We start from the raw sequence: 17,158 nt of genomic DNA, 5'->3' as shown, positions 1-17,158 counted from the left end.
TCTTTTGTGCACCTAAAAGCAAAGAAGACAGGAGAAGAACATCAGTGAAATGTTGCATTTGTTTTTGTGGTTCAGTTACTTAGTACTGTACTAGTGCAAACAAAAGATAGTCTAGCCATTTATGACTTTTTTTTAACTAGAGCTATGTTATACTACTAGTACTGTGTACAGCCACACACTACACTCTCAGGAAGGTGATGTCTAAAAATTCAACAGATCACATAGAAAACACTTGATCAATAAAGCTGTGGCTGCCTGCTCTGATCCTAGTGGATGAAAAAGCAGGCCTGTTGGCAGACAAGGCCAGGCAAGCTTGTAGGCCTAGGCCTCAAAATGGCCACCAGCCACATGGCCAGGCCCAACAACATCAGCAAGGCCACCCCAAAAAACACACTTCCCCAACTCAATCCAATGCCATCCATGCCCTAAATGATGTCTAAATTCACCAGAGCACACAGAAAACAGTAGATTACTAAAGCTGTGGCTACCTGCTCTGGTAGCAGTGGATGAAAGCAGGCCTGTTGGCAGACAAGGCCAGGCAAGCTTGCAGGCCTAGGCCTCAAAATGGCCACCAGCCTCATGGCCAGGCTCAACAACATCAGCAAGGCCACCCCAAAAAACACACTTCCCCAACTCAATCCAATGCCATCCATGCCCTAAATGATGTCTAAATTCACCAGAGCACCCAGACAACAGTAGATTACTAAAGCTGTGGCTACCTGCTCTGGTAGCAGTGGATGAAAGCAGGCCTGTTGGCAGACAAGGCCAGGCAAGCTTGCAGGTCTAGGCCTCAAAATGGCCACCAGCCTCATGGCCAGGCCCAACAACATCAGCAAGGCCACCCCAAAAAACACACTTCCCCAACTCAATCCAATGCCATCCATGCCCTAAATGATGTCTAAATTCACCAGAGCACACAGAAAACAGTAGATTACTAAAGCTGTGGCTACCTGCTCTGGTAGCAGTGGATGAAATCAGGCCTGTTGGCAGACAAGGCCAGGCAAGCTTGCAGGCCTAGGCCTCAAAATGGCCACCAGCCACATGGCCAGGCCCAACAACATCAGCAAGGCCACCCCAAAAAACACACTTCCCCAACTCAATCCAATGCCATCCATGCCCTAAATGATGTCTAAATTCACCAGAGCACACAGAAAACAGTAGATTACTAAAGCTGTGGCTACCTGCTCTGGTAGTAGTGGATGAAAGCAGGCCTGTTGGCAGACAAGGCCAGGCAAGCTTGCAGGCCTAGGCCTCAAAATGGCCACCAGCCTCATGGCCAGGCCCAACAACATCAGCAAGGCCACCCAAAAAAACACACTTCCCCAACTCAATCCAATGCCATCCATGCCCTAAATGATGTCTAAATTCACCAGAGCACACAGAAAACAGTAGATTACTAAAGCTGTGGCTACCTGCTCTGGTAGTAGTGGATGAAAGCAGGCCTGTTGGCAGACAAGGCCAGGCAAGCTTGCAGGCCTAGGCCTCAAAATGGCCACCAGCCACATGGCCAGGCCCAACAACATCAGCAAGGCCACCCCAAAAAACACACTTCCCCAACTCAATCCAATGCCATCCATGCCCTAAGTGATGTCTAAATTCAACAGAGCAAACAGAAAACAGTAGATTACTAAAGCTGTGGCTACCTGCTCTGGTAGCAGTGGATGAAAGCAGGCCTGTTGGCAGACAAGGCCAGGCAAGCTTGCAGGCCTAGGCCTCAAAATGGCCACCAGCCACATGGCCAGGCCCAACAACATCAGCAAGGCCACCCCAAAAAACACACTTCCCCAACTCAATCAAATGCCATCCATGCCCTAAATGATGTCTAAATTCACCAGAGCACACAGAAAACAGTAGATTACTAACGCTGTGGCTACCTGCTCTGGTAGCAGTGGATGAAAGCAGGCCTGTTGGCAGACAAGGCCAGGCAAGCTTGCAGGCCTAGGCCTCAAAATGGCCACCAGCCACATGGCCAGGCCCAACAACATCAGCAAGGCCACCCCAAAAACACACTTCCCCAACTCAATCCAATGCCATCCATGCCCTAAATGATGTCTAAATTCACCAGAGCACACAGAAAACAGTAGATTACTAAAGCTGTGGCTACCTGCTCTGGTAGCAGTGGATGAAAGCAGGCCTGTTGGCAGACAAGGCCAGGCAAGCTTGCAGGCCTAGGCCTCAAAATGGCCACCAGCCACATGGCCAGGCCCAACAACATCAGCAAGGCCACCCCAAAAAACACACTTCCCCAACTCAATCCAATGCCATCCATGCCCTAAATGTGCTTGAAAATGAAATATATTCAAAAAACAAAAGGAACAGTTGCTCCATCATGCACACACACACCCATGAGGCCATGCCCATGGCTAGCTCGGGCCTACTACTACAACCCACAAAATTAAAAAAAAAATTTAAAAAAAGGAATGATGATAATTAATTAATTATCAAAAATAAATTGTAGTTACACAACAACTGCAATGCCCACAATCAAACACAACAACCACTTACTTGTAAAATATCCTATTCCAAAAATCCTGAAATCCAATTGCAATGATGCAGCAGACAAAAAGAGTGATCTTTCCAGCTCCAAATCCAAAGGCAGAATGAGCAGGAGATGGACAAAGCACTGGGAGGAGCCTGCTGGACAGGAACAGGAAGTTGGAGATTCTGTGTCACTTCCTCCCTCTCTCCACCTTGTAAAAAAATGACTCCTTGCACAAAAAAGGAAAGCCAAATGTGAATGTAAGGAGTTCTTTTCATCCAAAATCAGTATTTGCAGATGGTTTCATGCTGCTAGAGCCGATATTCCTTCACATTACTTCCGCCGGCGTGTCGAAAACGATATGATCGCGTTCTCTTCTTTGTCCCTGTCGCGTTGGATATGACGTGTTCGTGGTCTCTTTCTCCTGTTCGCGTTCGATTTCACGTGCCCGCATCCTCATCCTCTGGCTCGCGATGTAGAATGACATGTTCGAGATCTCAATCTTCTCATACTCGCGCGGTGCATGATCGCGAGAAGAAAGACGTGATCGCGCGACAAATGACGTGATCGCGTGAAAAATGACTTTAATGCGGCCGCGAACTCTCGCGAGACAGCGCAAAATGGCTACCAAAATCCAACATCTCGTGGAGAACGCGACCGGGTCAAGAAAACTTGTCGGAGAACGCAGGGATTCAGGTAAGGCGATCGCGCGCGCGCGAGAATGTATTGTTTTACAGCGCGAGCAAGAAAAAAATTATCGCTAAGCTGCGGAATGCGGAAATTTTGACATTTTCGCGCTTTCCGCGGAACGCGAAAATGCCAAAATATCGCAATTTCCGCGAACGGAACAGAATTTTGGCCCAGGCCTAGAGTGGAAGAGTTGGTTTCGATCTAAAGGAGTTCTGTTGTTGGACAGGGCCAGCGCGACATGTCATTAAAAAACACAGCTAATGGAAAGCGTCCTCCCTGAAGTGTGGACCAGTGCAATGAGAGATCAACGAGTGTGCGTCCCACCGCAGTTTGACTGTACTGCGCTGTTCTAGGTTATGGGAGGCATAAGCGGCATCCATCGCAGGTCCTCTTGTACACTTAAAAAGGACCAAACGATGCTTTCCTTTCTTTTCTTCTTCTGCTGCACCATCTGTTCTTCCTCCTCTACTGCAAGTGGATCAACTGTGGCAAAGCTAGAAGCCATAGTTGTATTAAAAATAAACAAACACACAAAAAAGGTATATCAATATAAAGAGAAGCAAGACACAGGTCTTCCCTCTATCAAGGACAAAATAAAGGGAGATATCAGAAGGATGGTTCCTCCCTCCTTCACAATGAAATTTATTTCAACCAATCAGATTCCTTTTTTCTTTTGCTGACATGAAGTCGCGTAGGGTACATGCACTCATCACGCACCCTTCACGCACCCGCGAAACAAATATATATCATTATACACCATAAATAAAAATTTCTATAAACGTTTAATAAGTATATTAGCAAAACTGTCTAATATCATATTCAAACTTTCTATAGTCATTTTTTCAACTTTAAAAGTATGCCGAAGTCTCGACCCCGGAAATACGTCGAAATTGAATTGAAAATAATACTTTAAAAATACTTTAAAGATATTTCATACTTTACAAATTATGCCAAAGTCGCAACCCCAGCGAGACTTTTCAAAATGGCTACCGGAATGCGTGCAGCCATCGTGTAGGATACGCGAAGTGTACGCGACTTCTGTATAATATTACAAAAAAAAAATGAATAAAGTTTTCCTAACTAAAAATTATTCACAATTTAAAAAAAAAATATATATATATATCTATATATGTATAGAAAATAAAAAAAAACATAGGATTGAGGTACATTAGACTTACAAATTTTCATTTAAAAAACCTTTGAAATTTACTGAAAAAAACATAGGTTTCAGGCACGTCATAGTTAGAAATTAGCATTTAAAAAACCATAGAAATTCACTAAAAAAAACATAGGTTTCAGGAACTTTATAGTTAATTGGACATTTAACTCGCACAAAACCATAGAAATTCCCATGTTATAGTTAGTTCAGCTAACTTTAACTCGCACCCCCGCAATGCGCTGCTGATGATTTCACATATTACATCATTCATGACATGGTCAGCGACATCACTGATGACAGTGAGTGATGTCATTTGAGATGTCATCAGTGATGTCACTGACCATGTCATGAATGATGTGATATGTGACATTATCAGCAGTGCATGGCGGGGGCGCGAGTTATAGTTAGTTCAACTAACAATAACGGGGTAATTTCTATGGTTTTGTATGAGTGAAATGTCCAACTAACTATAACGTCCCTGAAACCTATGGTTTTTTCAGTGAATTTCTAAGGTTGTAAATGCTAATTTCTAACGATAATGGGCCTTAAACCCATGGTTCTTTCAGTGAATTTCAAAGGTTTTTTAAAATGCTAATTCTTAACTATGACGTCTCTGAAACCTATGGATTTTTCAGTGAATTTCAAAGGTTTTTAAATGCAAATTTTTTAGTATAATGATCCTTATACGTATGTTTTGTTTACTGAATTTTGAGTTTTTTAATTATTAATATCTACATTTAATATTTATTAAATAATATATCATTTTCTGAAAATTGCAATTTAAAAAAAAAATTGAAACTGTGTTATTCTATAATTTTTTTGTTTTGTTTTTTATTTTAATATAATTATGTAATGTCCTTTGTCTTTTAAAATATATATATTTTTTTTAAACATTTTTGGGGAGTCGCGCACCCAACGCGCACCTAACTCGGCGGTTACGCATATTCTAGTCGCCATTTTGGAAAAGTCGTGAAGGATCCACATATGGTCTGCGATGGTTACGTGGCTTCGTGTTACATCATATACGTATAACATCACGTGATATGCACGATAGGTATGCAACACGTGCACAGCTCCTGCTCCTGCATATGCACGTAATGTGCGCATGAGAGTATGCGACGTCTGCGTGGTGGCAGGACACGCGTGATGTCATATACGTACTGGGACACGCTGGGTGCTCGACTCCCGTAAAACTTTTTATATTGTAAAACTATATGTATGTAACTTTAATGTACATATCAGGGCAAGAGATTATCTAAATTATTCATAAAACTAATATATTTCTACTTGTAGTAAACTATTATTCTTAAATATATTTTCATGGAGTCGCGTCGGGTGCATTCGTGCGTGCTGGGTGCGCGACTCCCATGTGACCATAAAAATAGAGATTTGATTGGTTCCTAATATTACCCACTGTAACAGTTGAAGGACCCCACCCATTTTAATAATTCGTGTTGGAGCACCTTAAGAGAAACATCTCTTCTCCTGCCATAACTTATTTGATGTTTTTTGGCATTGGTTTAAAACTAAACAGTTGCAATGGCTTCTCAGCAGCAGGAAGTTCACCTTTCTTCAGATGAAGAAGTGTTGGAGGAGGCACCACCAAAGAAGAGACCGGAGTCAGTTGTATGGAAGTTTTTTACTTTTCCTGCAGGAGAAAAGAAAGTAAACGCAAGAAAACTGACATGCAAGCTGTATGACAGGGTGCTGTCAAGAGGCAGCGATAAGAAATATTCATGCGGCACAGCTAGTATATACAAGCATCTGTGCACTATACATCCCAGCAATCTTGCTCGGGAAGAACTTAGACGAGCAGCAGAAAATCCAGCACCAGGTGTTTCAAGCACCTTAGGAGCATCGTCATCTGTGACTCCTTTGAACATTAGGCCTGAATTTGCGTTCCTCGAACATCACTGCATTAAGTGCAAAAAGTTCATCTGTTTTGGAGAGCAGTCGGTGGATGCTGTTTGTGCTGCCCAGAGAAACCACCACTGTTCATTTTTTTTTTTTTGTTGGAATGATAATTAATTCCAAAAGTTGACTGTTTACTTCATTCCTTTTTTTGTTCAGTTTTTAAAAAAACACCAAAAAAACTCACAATTGTTCAAAAAGGACAAACATTTTCTTTTTAAAGTTCTTCTCAGAACAACCTTATCTGGTTAAAAAAAGAAAAATAATTGCATGTTAATGTTTGAAAGTTTGCATGAGTATATCTGTAGAGCATGATTGAGTGAAAGACTGCATTAGTAGTGAATGGTGATTATATGAATGCATCACTAGTGCCTGCATGATTGCACATGAGTATTTCTAACGTATGAGGAGGATATTAAAGTGCTTAGTGACTGCATACATGGTGCACATTTGATTGTAGCTCTGCATGTCTTAGTGTTTGAGTGACTGTACAAATACATGGATAGTGACTGGATACTTACAGTGCGGCAAGTTGAGAGCATGGTGAGTTTATAAGTGTTTGTGTTTTGGCACAGTAATTGGATAAGGACATGGTTCTGTCAAGATGATTGAAGGAATGGACAGAGAGTGACAGTGCGATTTTTGAACTGCATGGCTAGTACTTGGGTAATTGCAGAAGCAAATCAGTAGTGTGGAGGGGGTTAGGCGACAGCATAGATTGTGGACCTTTGAATGTAGTACTGAATGTGTTAATGCTTGAGTCACTGTTCAAGTACATAGATAGTGAGTGGATACTTAGAGTGCTGCAAGTTCAGAGCAGGTTGAGTCTGAAGTGCTAAGGTATTGGTGGAGTAATTAGCTAAGTAGATAGTGCTGGACTGGTGATAGGAGAAGTACATGGGACAGACAACAGGATTCCTAGACTGCATGAGTACTAACTGGGTACTTACAAAGTGTATTAATAGAATGTAACTGGCTAGAGGTCTATATGCACTGTGCACAGAATATTGTAGGTGTACTTGTATTAGTGGCTAGGCCATTCTATACGTACATGACTAGTAATTAGAATGCTTACAGTGCTGCAAACAGAGTGCATGTTGAATTTATAAGTGATTTGGTATTGATGGAGTGATTGGATAAGTAGATAGTGCTGAATGGGTGATTAGAGAAGTGCATGGGACTGACAGGAGGATTCCTAGGTTGAATGGGTACTAACAGGGTATTTATTGAAGGGTACCAATAGTATGTTTCTGGTTAGAGATCTGTATGCCCGCTGCACAGAATATTGTAGGTGTACTTGTGTTAGTGGCTAGGCCATTGCATAAGTACATGACTAGTAACTATAATGATTACGGTTCTGCAAACAGAGTGCCTGGTGAAATTATAAATGCTTAGAAATTGATGGAGTGATAGGATAAGTAGATAGTGGTGGATAAGTGATTGGAGAAGTGCATGGTACTGACAGGATGATTCCTAGGCTGCATAGGTACTACCTGGGTATTTATAGGAATGTAACAATAGTATGTAGCTTGTTAGAGGTATGCATGCATTGTGCACAGAATATTGTAGGTATACTTCTGTTAATAGTTAGGCCATTCCATAAGTACATGACTAGTAACTAGAATGATTACAGTGCTGCAAACAGAGTGCCTGGTGAAATTTTAAGTGCTTAGAAATTGGTGGAATTATATGATAGGTCGATAGTCGTGGATAAGGGATTGAAGAAGAGCATGAGACGGACAGGAGGATTCCTAGGCTACTTGGGTACTACCTGGATATTTACAGGAGTGTACCAATAGTATGTATCTGGTTAGATCTCTGCATGCATTGTGCACAGAATATTGTAGGTGTACTTGTGTTAGTGGCTAAGCCATCCTATAAGAACATGACTAGTAACTGCAATAATTACAGTGCTGCAAACAGAGTGCATGTTGAATTTATAAGTGCTTTGGTATTGGCGGAGTGATTGGATAAGTAGATAGTGTTGGATGGTTGATTGGAGAAGCGCATGGAACTGACAGGAGAATTCCTAGGTTGCATGGGTACTAACAGTGTATTTATAGGAGTGCACCAATAGTATGTTTCTGGTTAGAGATCTGTATGCATACTGCACAGAATATTTTAGGCGTACTTGTGTTAGTGGCTAGGCCATTGCATAAGTACATGACTAGTAACTATAATGATTATAGTGCTGCAAACAGAGTGCCTGGTGAAATTATAAATGCTTAGAAATTGGTGGAGTGATAGGATGAGTAGATAGTGGTGGATACGTGAGTGGAGAAGTGCATAGTACTGACACGAGTATTCCTAGGCTGCATGGGTATTTACTGGAGTGTACCAATAGTATGTAGCTGGTTAGAGCTCTGAATGCATACTGAACAGACAGAATATTGTAGGTGTACTTGTGTTAGTGGCTAGGCCGTCCTATAAAACATGAGTAGTAACTGCAATAATACAGTGATGCAAACAGAGTGCATCTTGAATTTATGAGTGCTTTGGTATTGACAGAGTGATTGGATAAGTATATAGTGCTGGATGGGTGATTGGAGAAGTGCATGGGACTGACAGGGGAATTGCTAGGTTGCATGGATACTAGCAGGTTATTTATAGGAGTATATCAATTGTATGTTTCTGGTTAGAGATCTGTATGCATACTGCACAGAATATTGTAGGTGTACTTGTGTTAGTGGCTAGGCCATTGCATAAGTACATGACTTGTAACTATAATGATTACAGTGCTGCAAACAGAGTGCCTGGTGAAATTTGAAATGAATAGAAATTGGTGGAGTGATAGGATAAGTAGATAGTGGTGGATATGTGATTGGAGAAGTACATGGTACTGACAGGATGATTCCTAGGCTGCATGGGTACTACCTGGGTATTTACAGGAGTGAACCAATAGAATGTAGCTGGTTAGAGGTCTGCATGCATTGTGCACGGGATATTGTAGGTGTATTTGTGTTAGTGGCTAGGCCATCCTATAAGTACATGACTAGTAATTAGAATGCTTACAGTGCTGCAAACATAGTGCACGGTGAGTTTATAAGTGCTTGTGTTTTGTCACAGTGTTTAGATAAGAACATGGTTCTGTCAGGATGATTGAAGGAGTGGACAGAGAGTGACAGTGTGATTGGGGCACTGCATAGCTACTACCTGGGTTTTTGCAGGAATTAATCATTAGTCTGCAGGGGGTTAAGGGACTGCATAGATTGTGCACATTTGACTGTAGCACTGTGTGTCTTAATGCCTAAGTCATTGTACAAGTGCATGGATAGTGACTGGATACTTAGAGTGCTGGTAGTTGACAGCAGGGTGAGTTTATTAGTGCATGTGTTTCAGCACAGCGATTAGGTAAGGACATGGCACTGGCTTAATAATTAGACTATTGCAAGGAGACTACCTGAGGAAATTTATAAATGCTTGGGTATTGACAGAGGTATTGAATTAGTACATGCTACTAATAGATGACTGAAAAACTGCATTATGAGTAAGAGAGTGATTGGTGGACTGTATTGTTAGTACCTGAGGTATTTAAGACATTAATGAGCACTGAGTACGTGGTTAAAGGTGTGTATGGATTGTGCACAGGTGAATGTAGTAGAGGATGGATAGTGTTTGGATTACTTAATCTTACCTTCACAGTAGTAAGATGCTGATCCATCATCTTCCTGGTCTTCCTCGAAGTTGTGCTTTGAGCTCCGAGTAGCCCCAGCCTTGAGCACCTCCTGCACTGAAGATTTCTGGCCTCCACTCCACGAGTGACCCGTGGGCCGGTTTCAAGTGCTACCACTCAAGGCTCCTTTGCGATCGCTAGCCCATTGGCTAGTGGTTCCCCACGAAGGCAACTCCTCTTCTGATTGGGCTTTCCTGGTTGCTTCAGACGTGCCCCAACTTACCCCTGCTGGGTGAGCCCCCCAGACCTTGCTGGTCTGCACCGATGTCCTTTCTCTGTTTCCAAGGGACTTGCCGTTGCCAAGGCTTGTTGGATCCAATCTGGTCGCTGACACCGCAGCACTCGGCAGACTTTGTGGGACAGCTCGAATCCAGCTCCTGGTTGTCATTGACGCCTCCTGGACCTTGTGGCTGAAGAGTCAAGACACCCGTCAACTCACCTGAAGCACCCGACATCTGTGGGCATTGTACTATCGTGCCCTTGGTCACTGGAAAGTGACCCAAACTCTATCCCCTCTGCTTTCAGGTTCCTTCCATCCTAGATCCAGGCTAGGATCTCTCCGAACACTTCTCCTCTTCCCGGCAGCAGCACTTCCTGAGCAGCTTCCATTGAAAACAGCGACGCGACCCGACACCATTTGACACCTATGCACCTGGCTTCCCTGGGTGAGGTAACTCGAGTACTCCAGTGCTCCCATGGGTGTTGGCCCTAGACACCTCTAAGTCCAAAAGGGTCCACTCGTAGTCATCCTCTAAGTGTCCTTAAACTCTTAATTTCCAACCGTGACTTTCCACATAGAAGTTAACGTCGATTCACGGCTGTGTTCTCACACTGCACGCATCCTCCGTGGGTCCCCTGTGTCACTACCTTGGGTGGTTCCTTGTGGTCCAAGCGCTTCTACAGGCTCAAGGCCTTGTGTCTAGCTCAGTTGTGGTTCTTATACCACTTTATTGGTATATGGTTTGGTACGTCCCTAGGGCCCAAATGTGTATTTGTGCTTTTACTGTTGAATACTGACTTGTAACTTAAGTACTTCGAACTCCAGCCTCATAAAGAGACTAGAGTGGTGTGTTTTATCTTAAATACATATATTTTAAATATATACCTGGTGTGGTTGTCCTTTCATTTGGTCATTCAAGACATTATAGACTGGTAAAACAAGCTGCTTTACATTCATTCAAGACTTAGCCTGAAGGCTGCTCTACATAGCTATCATTAGGATAGCTTTCAGTAAAGGTTGTCTTTAACCGATAACCATAAGGGGTTGTTTGGACTGATACAAGGTGCCCACTATAACTAGTGGACAGCATATATCAGGCCAACTTCTCACAGATATCCTAAAATCTCTTCAATAGTGTCCATTTTCTTTTTGTTTGGAATCTCAACATTATCTTGATTTTTTTTTTCTTATTTTCAACTTCACTACAGATATTCTCATATCTTCGTTTTTGACCCACTACACGCTTTTCATATACAGGATATTCACCTAAATTGGGAGCATACAGTCTTTGTAACCCATTATTTTATTTATTTATTTATGTGTTTTATAGAGTGCGAACTTGACCCGTTAGGGTATCAGAGCGCTTTACAGGAGAGCAAAGCAATATATAGAAGCCTTAAAGATACATAAGGGAAAGAAGAGCGCGTATTTACAGTTTACATAATCAATTTCTCAAGACGAGATACAATATTTACAGATTACATTTACAATTATTCAAGCCAGGCCCCAAGGTTCTGAAGGGATGACAAGATAGTCTGAAGGGAGGTAGTGGATGGTCATAGGTCGGGCAATAGAGGTGGTTAACGCAATAATTGGCCGAGAAATGTGCCCATAAGGAAGGTTTTGGCATCCTTTTTTAAGCGAGTCAGAGATGGGATTCTTCTGATGTCTGGTGGGAGAGAGTTCCAGATTCTTGGAGCCGCCCCTGAGAAGGCCCGATTGTAAGTTTCTGAAAGCATGCAGGTTGGAGCAAGAGGTATCTAGAAGATCGGGAACTTCAGATTCCTCCGGAGATCAGAAGTTTCTGAGTCAGATAAGCAGGGGAGTTAGAGTATAAATCTTTGTCCGTTATGCATGCTAGTTTGAGTTATATTCTTGCCTCCAGGGGAAGCCAGTTGAGAGCTTTCAGGTGTGGAGAAATATGATTGTATTACCTTGTGCCGGTAAGTAGTCTGGCGGCCGCATTGAGGCAGGCTTTAAGGGGTGCCAGGGAGATCTTAGGTAAACCCGAGAGGGTTGAGCAACCGTATTCCAGTCTAGAGATGACGAATGCTTGGACTGCCATTTTTAGGTCGGGAGCATCGAGGAAGGGTTTCAATTTCCTAAGGTAGCTCTGGTGGAATCTGGCTGTTTTGGCCATCGAGTTGATGTGGTCCCGCATGTTCAGATTGCTGTCACGGGTAATTCCCAGGGATTTAGCTGAGTTCACAATGGTCGGTGGGCAATTTAAGGCTGTGATAGCCTTAATCCATGAATGCATCTCGAGGTTGGTGTTGGGAGGGGAGATTAGGAGAAAATCTGTTTTCTTTGCATTAAGTTTAAGTTGATTGGATGCGAGACATTGGACAGTGAGTTTCAGGGCTTCGTTCAGGGAGAGAATCTCTTTGAGAGAAGAGGTTTTGATGTAGATCTGGGTGTCATCTGCATACATGTGATAGGAGATGGCTGCGCATAATACTTCGGTAAGTGGTTCTAGGTAAAGGTTGAAAAGGGTGGGGGACAGAGTTGATCCTTGCGGGACTCCAACCGTGACCGGGGAAGGTGAAGATAGGTTGCTGTTGATTAGGAATCTCTGTGACCGGTTGTGGAGGAAGGACCTAAACCAATCTAGAACAGTGCCATCCAGTCCCATCCTGAATTCCGTTCAGAAGAAGTCTTTTTTCGAATTGAGTATGTTCCTGTTGTAGACATTTCTGGCCTGGCGGAGGAGTTTTAGATGTGCAGTAGAGGGGTGCTGCCTGCAGGATCTTTCAGCTTGCCGGAGGGCTATCCTCTCATTATTGAGGGAATCCCGTGAACCATGGGTTTCTGTCTTTGATTTGGGTTTGTTTCAGTTTAAGTGGGGCTAAATCGTCTAGGATGTTTGAGATAGTCGCAGAGTAGTGATCATTGAGGCCACTGACTGTTGTGATATGCGAAGGGGGGAGGTCGGATTTGCATTGAGCCTCAAGTTCATTGTGGTCCAAGTTCATGGTGTCTCTGATCCAACGTTTAGGAATCGTCAGTTGTGGTGCTTTTGTCTTGTGGGTGCCAGGTAGAGTGAAGGTGATGGCATGATGGTCAGACCAGTCACATGGGTCAATGAGGATGAGCTTGACAGTTGATTCTTTGGAAATGATCCAGTCAAGGGTGGCCCCTTTTGAGTGAGTTGGCAGTGAGCAGGCTTGGGTCAAGGTTTGATCTGCCAGGAGGTCTTTGATGGCGTTGACATTTGGATCCTTGGGATCGTTCCAGTGTAAGTTAAAGTCACCAATAAAATATCATTAGCATTGGTGGGAATCTTAGCTGTGATGATTTTCATGAGGTGGTCCGTGGAGGAGTCGTTCATGCCAGGGGGGTGGTAAAAGATGTGTAAGTTGCACAGTAGGGTGCAGTTGCTGCAAACAGTGAGGGTGAGGTATTCGCAGGATTCAGTGGTATCCGCCTAGAGTTCCATGACAAGAAGGTTAAAGCGGTAGATGCAGGTGATCCCTCCTCCCTTTTTGTTTGATTGTCTGTTCAGCTTTGCGATGTTGTAGTTAGGAGGGACTAGGAGGTCCAGGCATGGGGAAGAGGATTCATTGAGCCATGATTCTGTTAGGATTGCTAAGTCGAGGTTTTTGCAGAGGATGAGATCAGCAATGTCTGCAGTGTGCTTAGCTGCTGATCGGCAATCGATTAGCAGACCAGACTGAGAAGACATGGACAGAGTTTCGGGAGTCTGAGCGGACAGGAGAACAGTTGCTAGATTACTCTTGACCACTGTTCTGTTGCGAAGGGTGGCTGGCCTGTTGGGGTTCATAGTGACTGTGCGTATGACATGTTCGGCATTACCGTCGAAAGCTGGGGTGGAGTTGTGGTCAGAATTTCCATTTCAGTGAGGTCTGTTGGACTTGGAGCGGCATGGGAAGAGGTGTAGGATAGGACCAGAGCGAGGGTTTCTTCCTCTGAGAGGTGACAAGGTTGCTTACGGGGGCAAAGCTGTCTCAAGGCTAACGGAAGAGGCTGTTTGGGGTGCTCAATTGAATATGGGGGGGTCGAGTTTGGCTGGGGCATGAGGTTGGCGATGGAGAGTTCAGCGAGGTGATGGAGGTTCATTAATTCCAAGATGGATATATGAATTCTCTGGGTTTATGTGGTAGTTATGGAGAGCAGAGAAACCATGTCCCTGTCAGGTGGAGGCGTTAGAGGTCGGGGGGACAGTGGTTCGGGAACCGTTCAGTCAGCATGTATATGTGATGGGGGAGGACTAGTATGACCTGTATTATAGGTCGTTGGGTCTATGATGGGGCCACTTTGGGGTTGAGTTGAGGGCTGGGAGGGCGAGGACGACCTGTATCATTGGTCATTGGGAACGTCCTCATGGCATAGGCTACTTGGGGGACTAGGAGGGAGGGGGCCAAAGGTCTAGGGGTGGTGCTGATGGCAAGGCCGGGCACCGTGCTGGAGTGGATAAGGGCGTCTGCGTTGGAAGACCTTTGAGGGGTTTGTGAATGGCTAACTAGTGGTTGCCCTACCAGAGTCATGCACTTGGTTTCTGAGGAGGGTGAATAAGTCTGCAAATGTATCCAAGCTTTTGGTTGAGGCTTGGATCAAGACAATGCCATTTTTGTAAAGAGTGATGGTGAAGTCAGCTCGCAGGGTTGGAGAGGGTGTTATTGTTAGCTTAGTGCTGTATGGAATGTTCTTTGTTGTACGTACATTAAGGAGATGGGCAAAGGTTTTGGGTCAGGCGGAGGGTCTTCTAGAGTAGAAGATGAGGTCGTTAATGACTGTGCCGTTGTCCCCACAGTAGTGAAGGTCAGAGATCAGTGACTCAGGGTTCCTTTTCAGGATGGAGTGCTTGAAGGATTTAGTGGTGGTTTTGGAGAGGTCGGGGGTAGACCAGAGTGTAAGAATTAGCGCCCGTAGCGGATAGGCCAGGACTTGCCATGCTGGTTTGGGTAAGGCTACTCAAGGACTACTAGGGACAGCTATGCAGCGGGGTGGGCTGCTCACCATAGGGGAACTGAAATTCAAAAGTGACAGTACCAAGGGAGAGCATACAAATGAGGTAAGAGCCTGGTTGATAGCTCTCGAACAATATCTAGCGAGGATGAAGTTGTCTTGAGGATTTTCACCAATTCGAGGTCAGGCACCGAAAGGTGAATGTATTGTCTTCAAACTGACGCCGTTTTAGGGTTAGGCGATGAGTAGTCTGCCAGATTAAAGAAAACGTGGAGATACCGACCATAAGCCATAAGTCACGGTTGGTGATAGAAGGTATAAGCTTCCATAATGCTAACTGCTAATTTTTGTTGATGTTTGCATGATCCAATCAGGGAAGCACAAAGGATAATTACGAAGGTACAATGATCCTGTGTTTATCGGGGCCCCACCATTTTCGGTCCAGGCAGCCGTCGGTGCATTTATTATTAATTAATTAGAGGGGGTGATGCAGGCAATATTCTGGCACCGCTGTGCTGCATTGCGAACTTACATTTGAATCGGCTCATACAGCTTGCGGGCTCAGGCATCAAGCGATGACATCAGCGAGCCGCAACGTGGAGGAAGGCAGGCATGCACGCAATGCTCGGACAACACCGCAGGGGCCAATCTCGGGCCAGGTGCATGTCGCAGGGCTCAGGCCACTCCCGGGATCCAGAATAGCAGTCCCAGTACAGGAGAAGGCAGGCACACACACTGCCTGGACAACACCATAGGAGCCGGTCTCGTGCACAGTACCCTTTGCAGGGCTCAGGCTGTTACCAGGATCCAGACCAATGGGGCAGTCGCGGCAGGACCGGAGACCCAATGCCTTCGTTCAGGGTCATGCCACCTAAGAACAGTCCTTTCAGTGAGCTGGGCATCAGCCAGGCAGTGCGCAGATCGCTCCAGTAGTGCTGGGGTCGGGGCAGCGAGGGTGTCGATCTGGGCTGCGGTGGTCGACCATGCGGGTAAGTTAGCTGCCAAACTCTGTTTTTGTGGTATTGTTGGGAGGGCTTTGCAGTCCAGTCCAGGGGCGGGCAAGTGGCGGGCTTGTGAGGTGGTTTTTCCAGGGATATTCACCAGATGGCGATCCCCAAACCAGAAGCTCTCCGGGGGCTCCTCCTCAGGCGGCCATCTTGAGCCAGCACTCTCTTTCACAATTTGCATCTGTACTAATCTTTCCCTCATCAAAATCAATCAAATGCAATCCAGATAAAGTTCTGACTCAGGACAAAGCAACATATGCCATACCCTCTTTAAATACGGTACTTCCAATGTTTACCAAAGCACTGTCTACACTTAAGCTTTGAGATTTATGAATAGTCACCGCATATGCCAAAGAAAGAGGAAACTGTTTTCTACGAACATAAAAATCTTTAACAAGCAAAAAACAAACAGAACAACGAGGAATTTATTTTACTTCATCAATCTGATCTAATTTGATTTTCAAAAATTCAATTCCATCTCTTTTTTGATAAGAAACAAAATCAACAATTTTTCCCATTTCTCCATTTACTAAACCTTTCCACATCCAAATTACGCCGTAAAATAACCCGACAGCGTACACATAAATATGAATTATTTTCTAAACCAGCAGTTTTAGATATAGATTTTTGCAAAGAATCCAATTGTGTTCTTAATTTTTCCATCAAAATAATAGCACTTCCTTCATGCTCTATCTAATCAATGGCTTCCATTTCTATTATTTGTTCATTTTCAAGCTTTAAAAGTTCTTCATTGAATGTAGAACACTCTTGCAGTGTTGGCATTAGGCAGCTTATAGATTTATTTTATGCAATTGTTTTGTATATTTTTTCAGGAACTATATTTTCATTTGGAAACAAGTTTGTAAGTAGCCGACTTTGCAAAGCTTGTTTGCCATGTTCTGTCAATACTCCAATTCTTATATCTTGAAGAATGGTTCCATAATCTTCATCACTTGCCTGTCACATATTTTTAATAAGTTCTTTGTATTCAAAATATGACCAAATGTTAACATTTCCAACTCTTCCCAAAGACTTTCTGGTGTCTTCAAACACAAGCGTTTTAAATACTGGTTGCCCTTTTACAGGAGTAAGT

This window comes from Triturus cristatus, chromosome 5_2 (genome assembly GCF_964204655.1).
Source record: "Triturus cristatus chromosome 5_2, aTriCri1.1, whole genome shotgun sequence".
Lineage (NCBI taxonomy): Eukaryota > Metazoa > Chordata > Amphibia > Caudata > Salamandridae > Triturus > Triturus cristatus.
The sequence above is the reverse complement of the archived record's forward strand: the minus strand, read 5'-3'. Positions refer to the sequence as shown.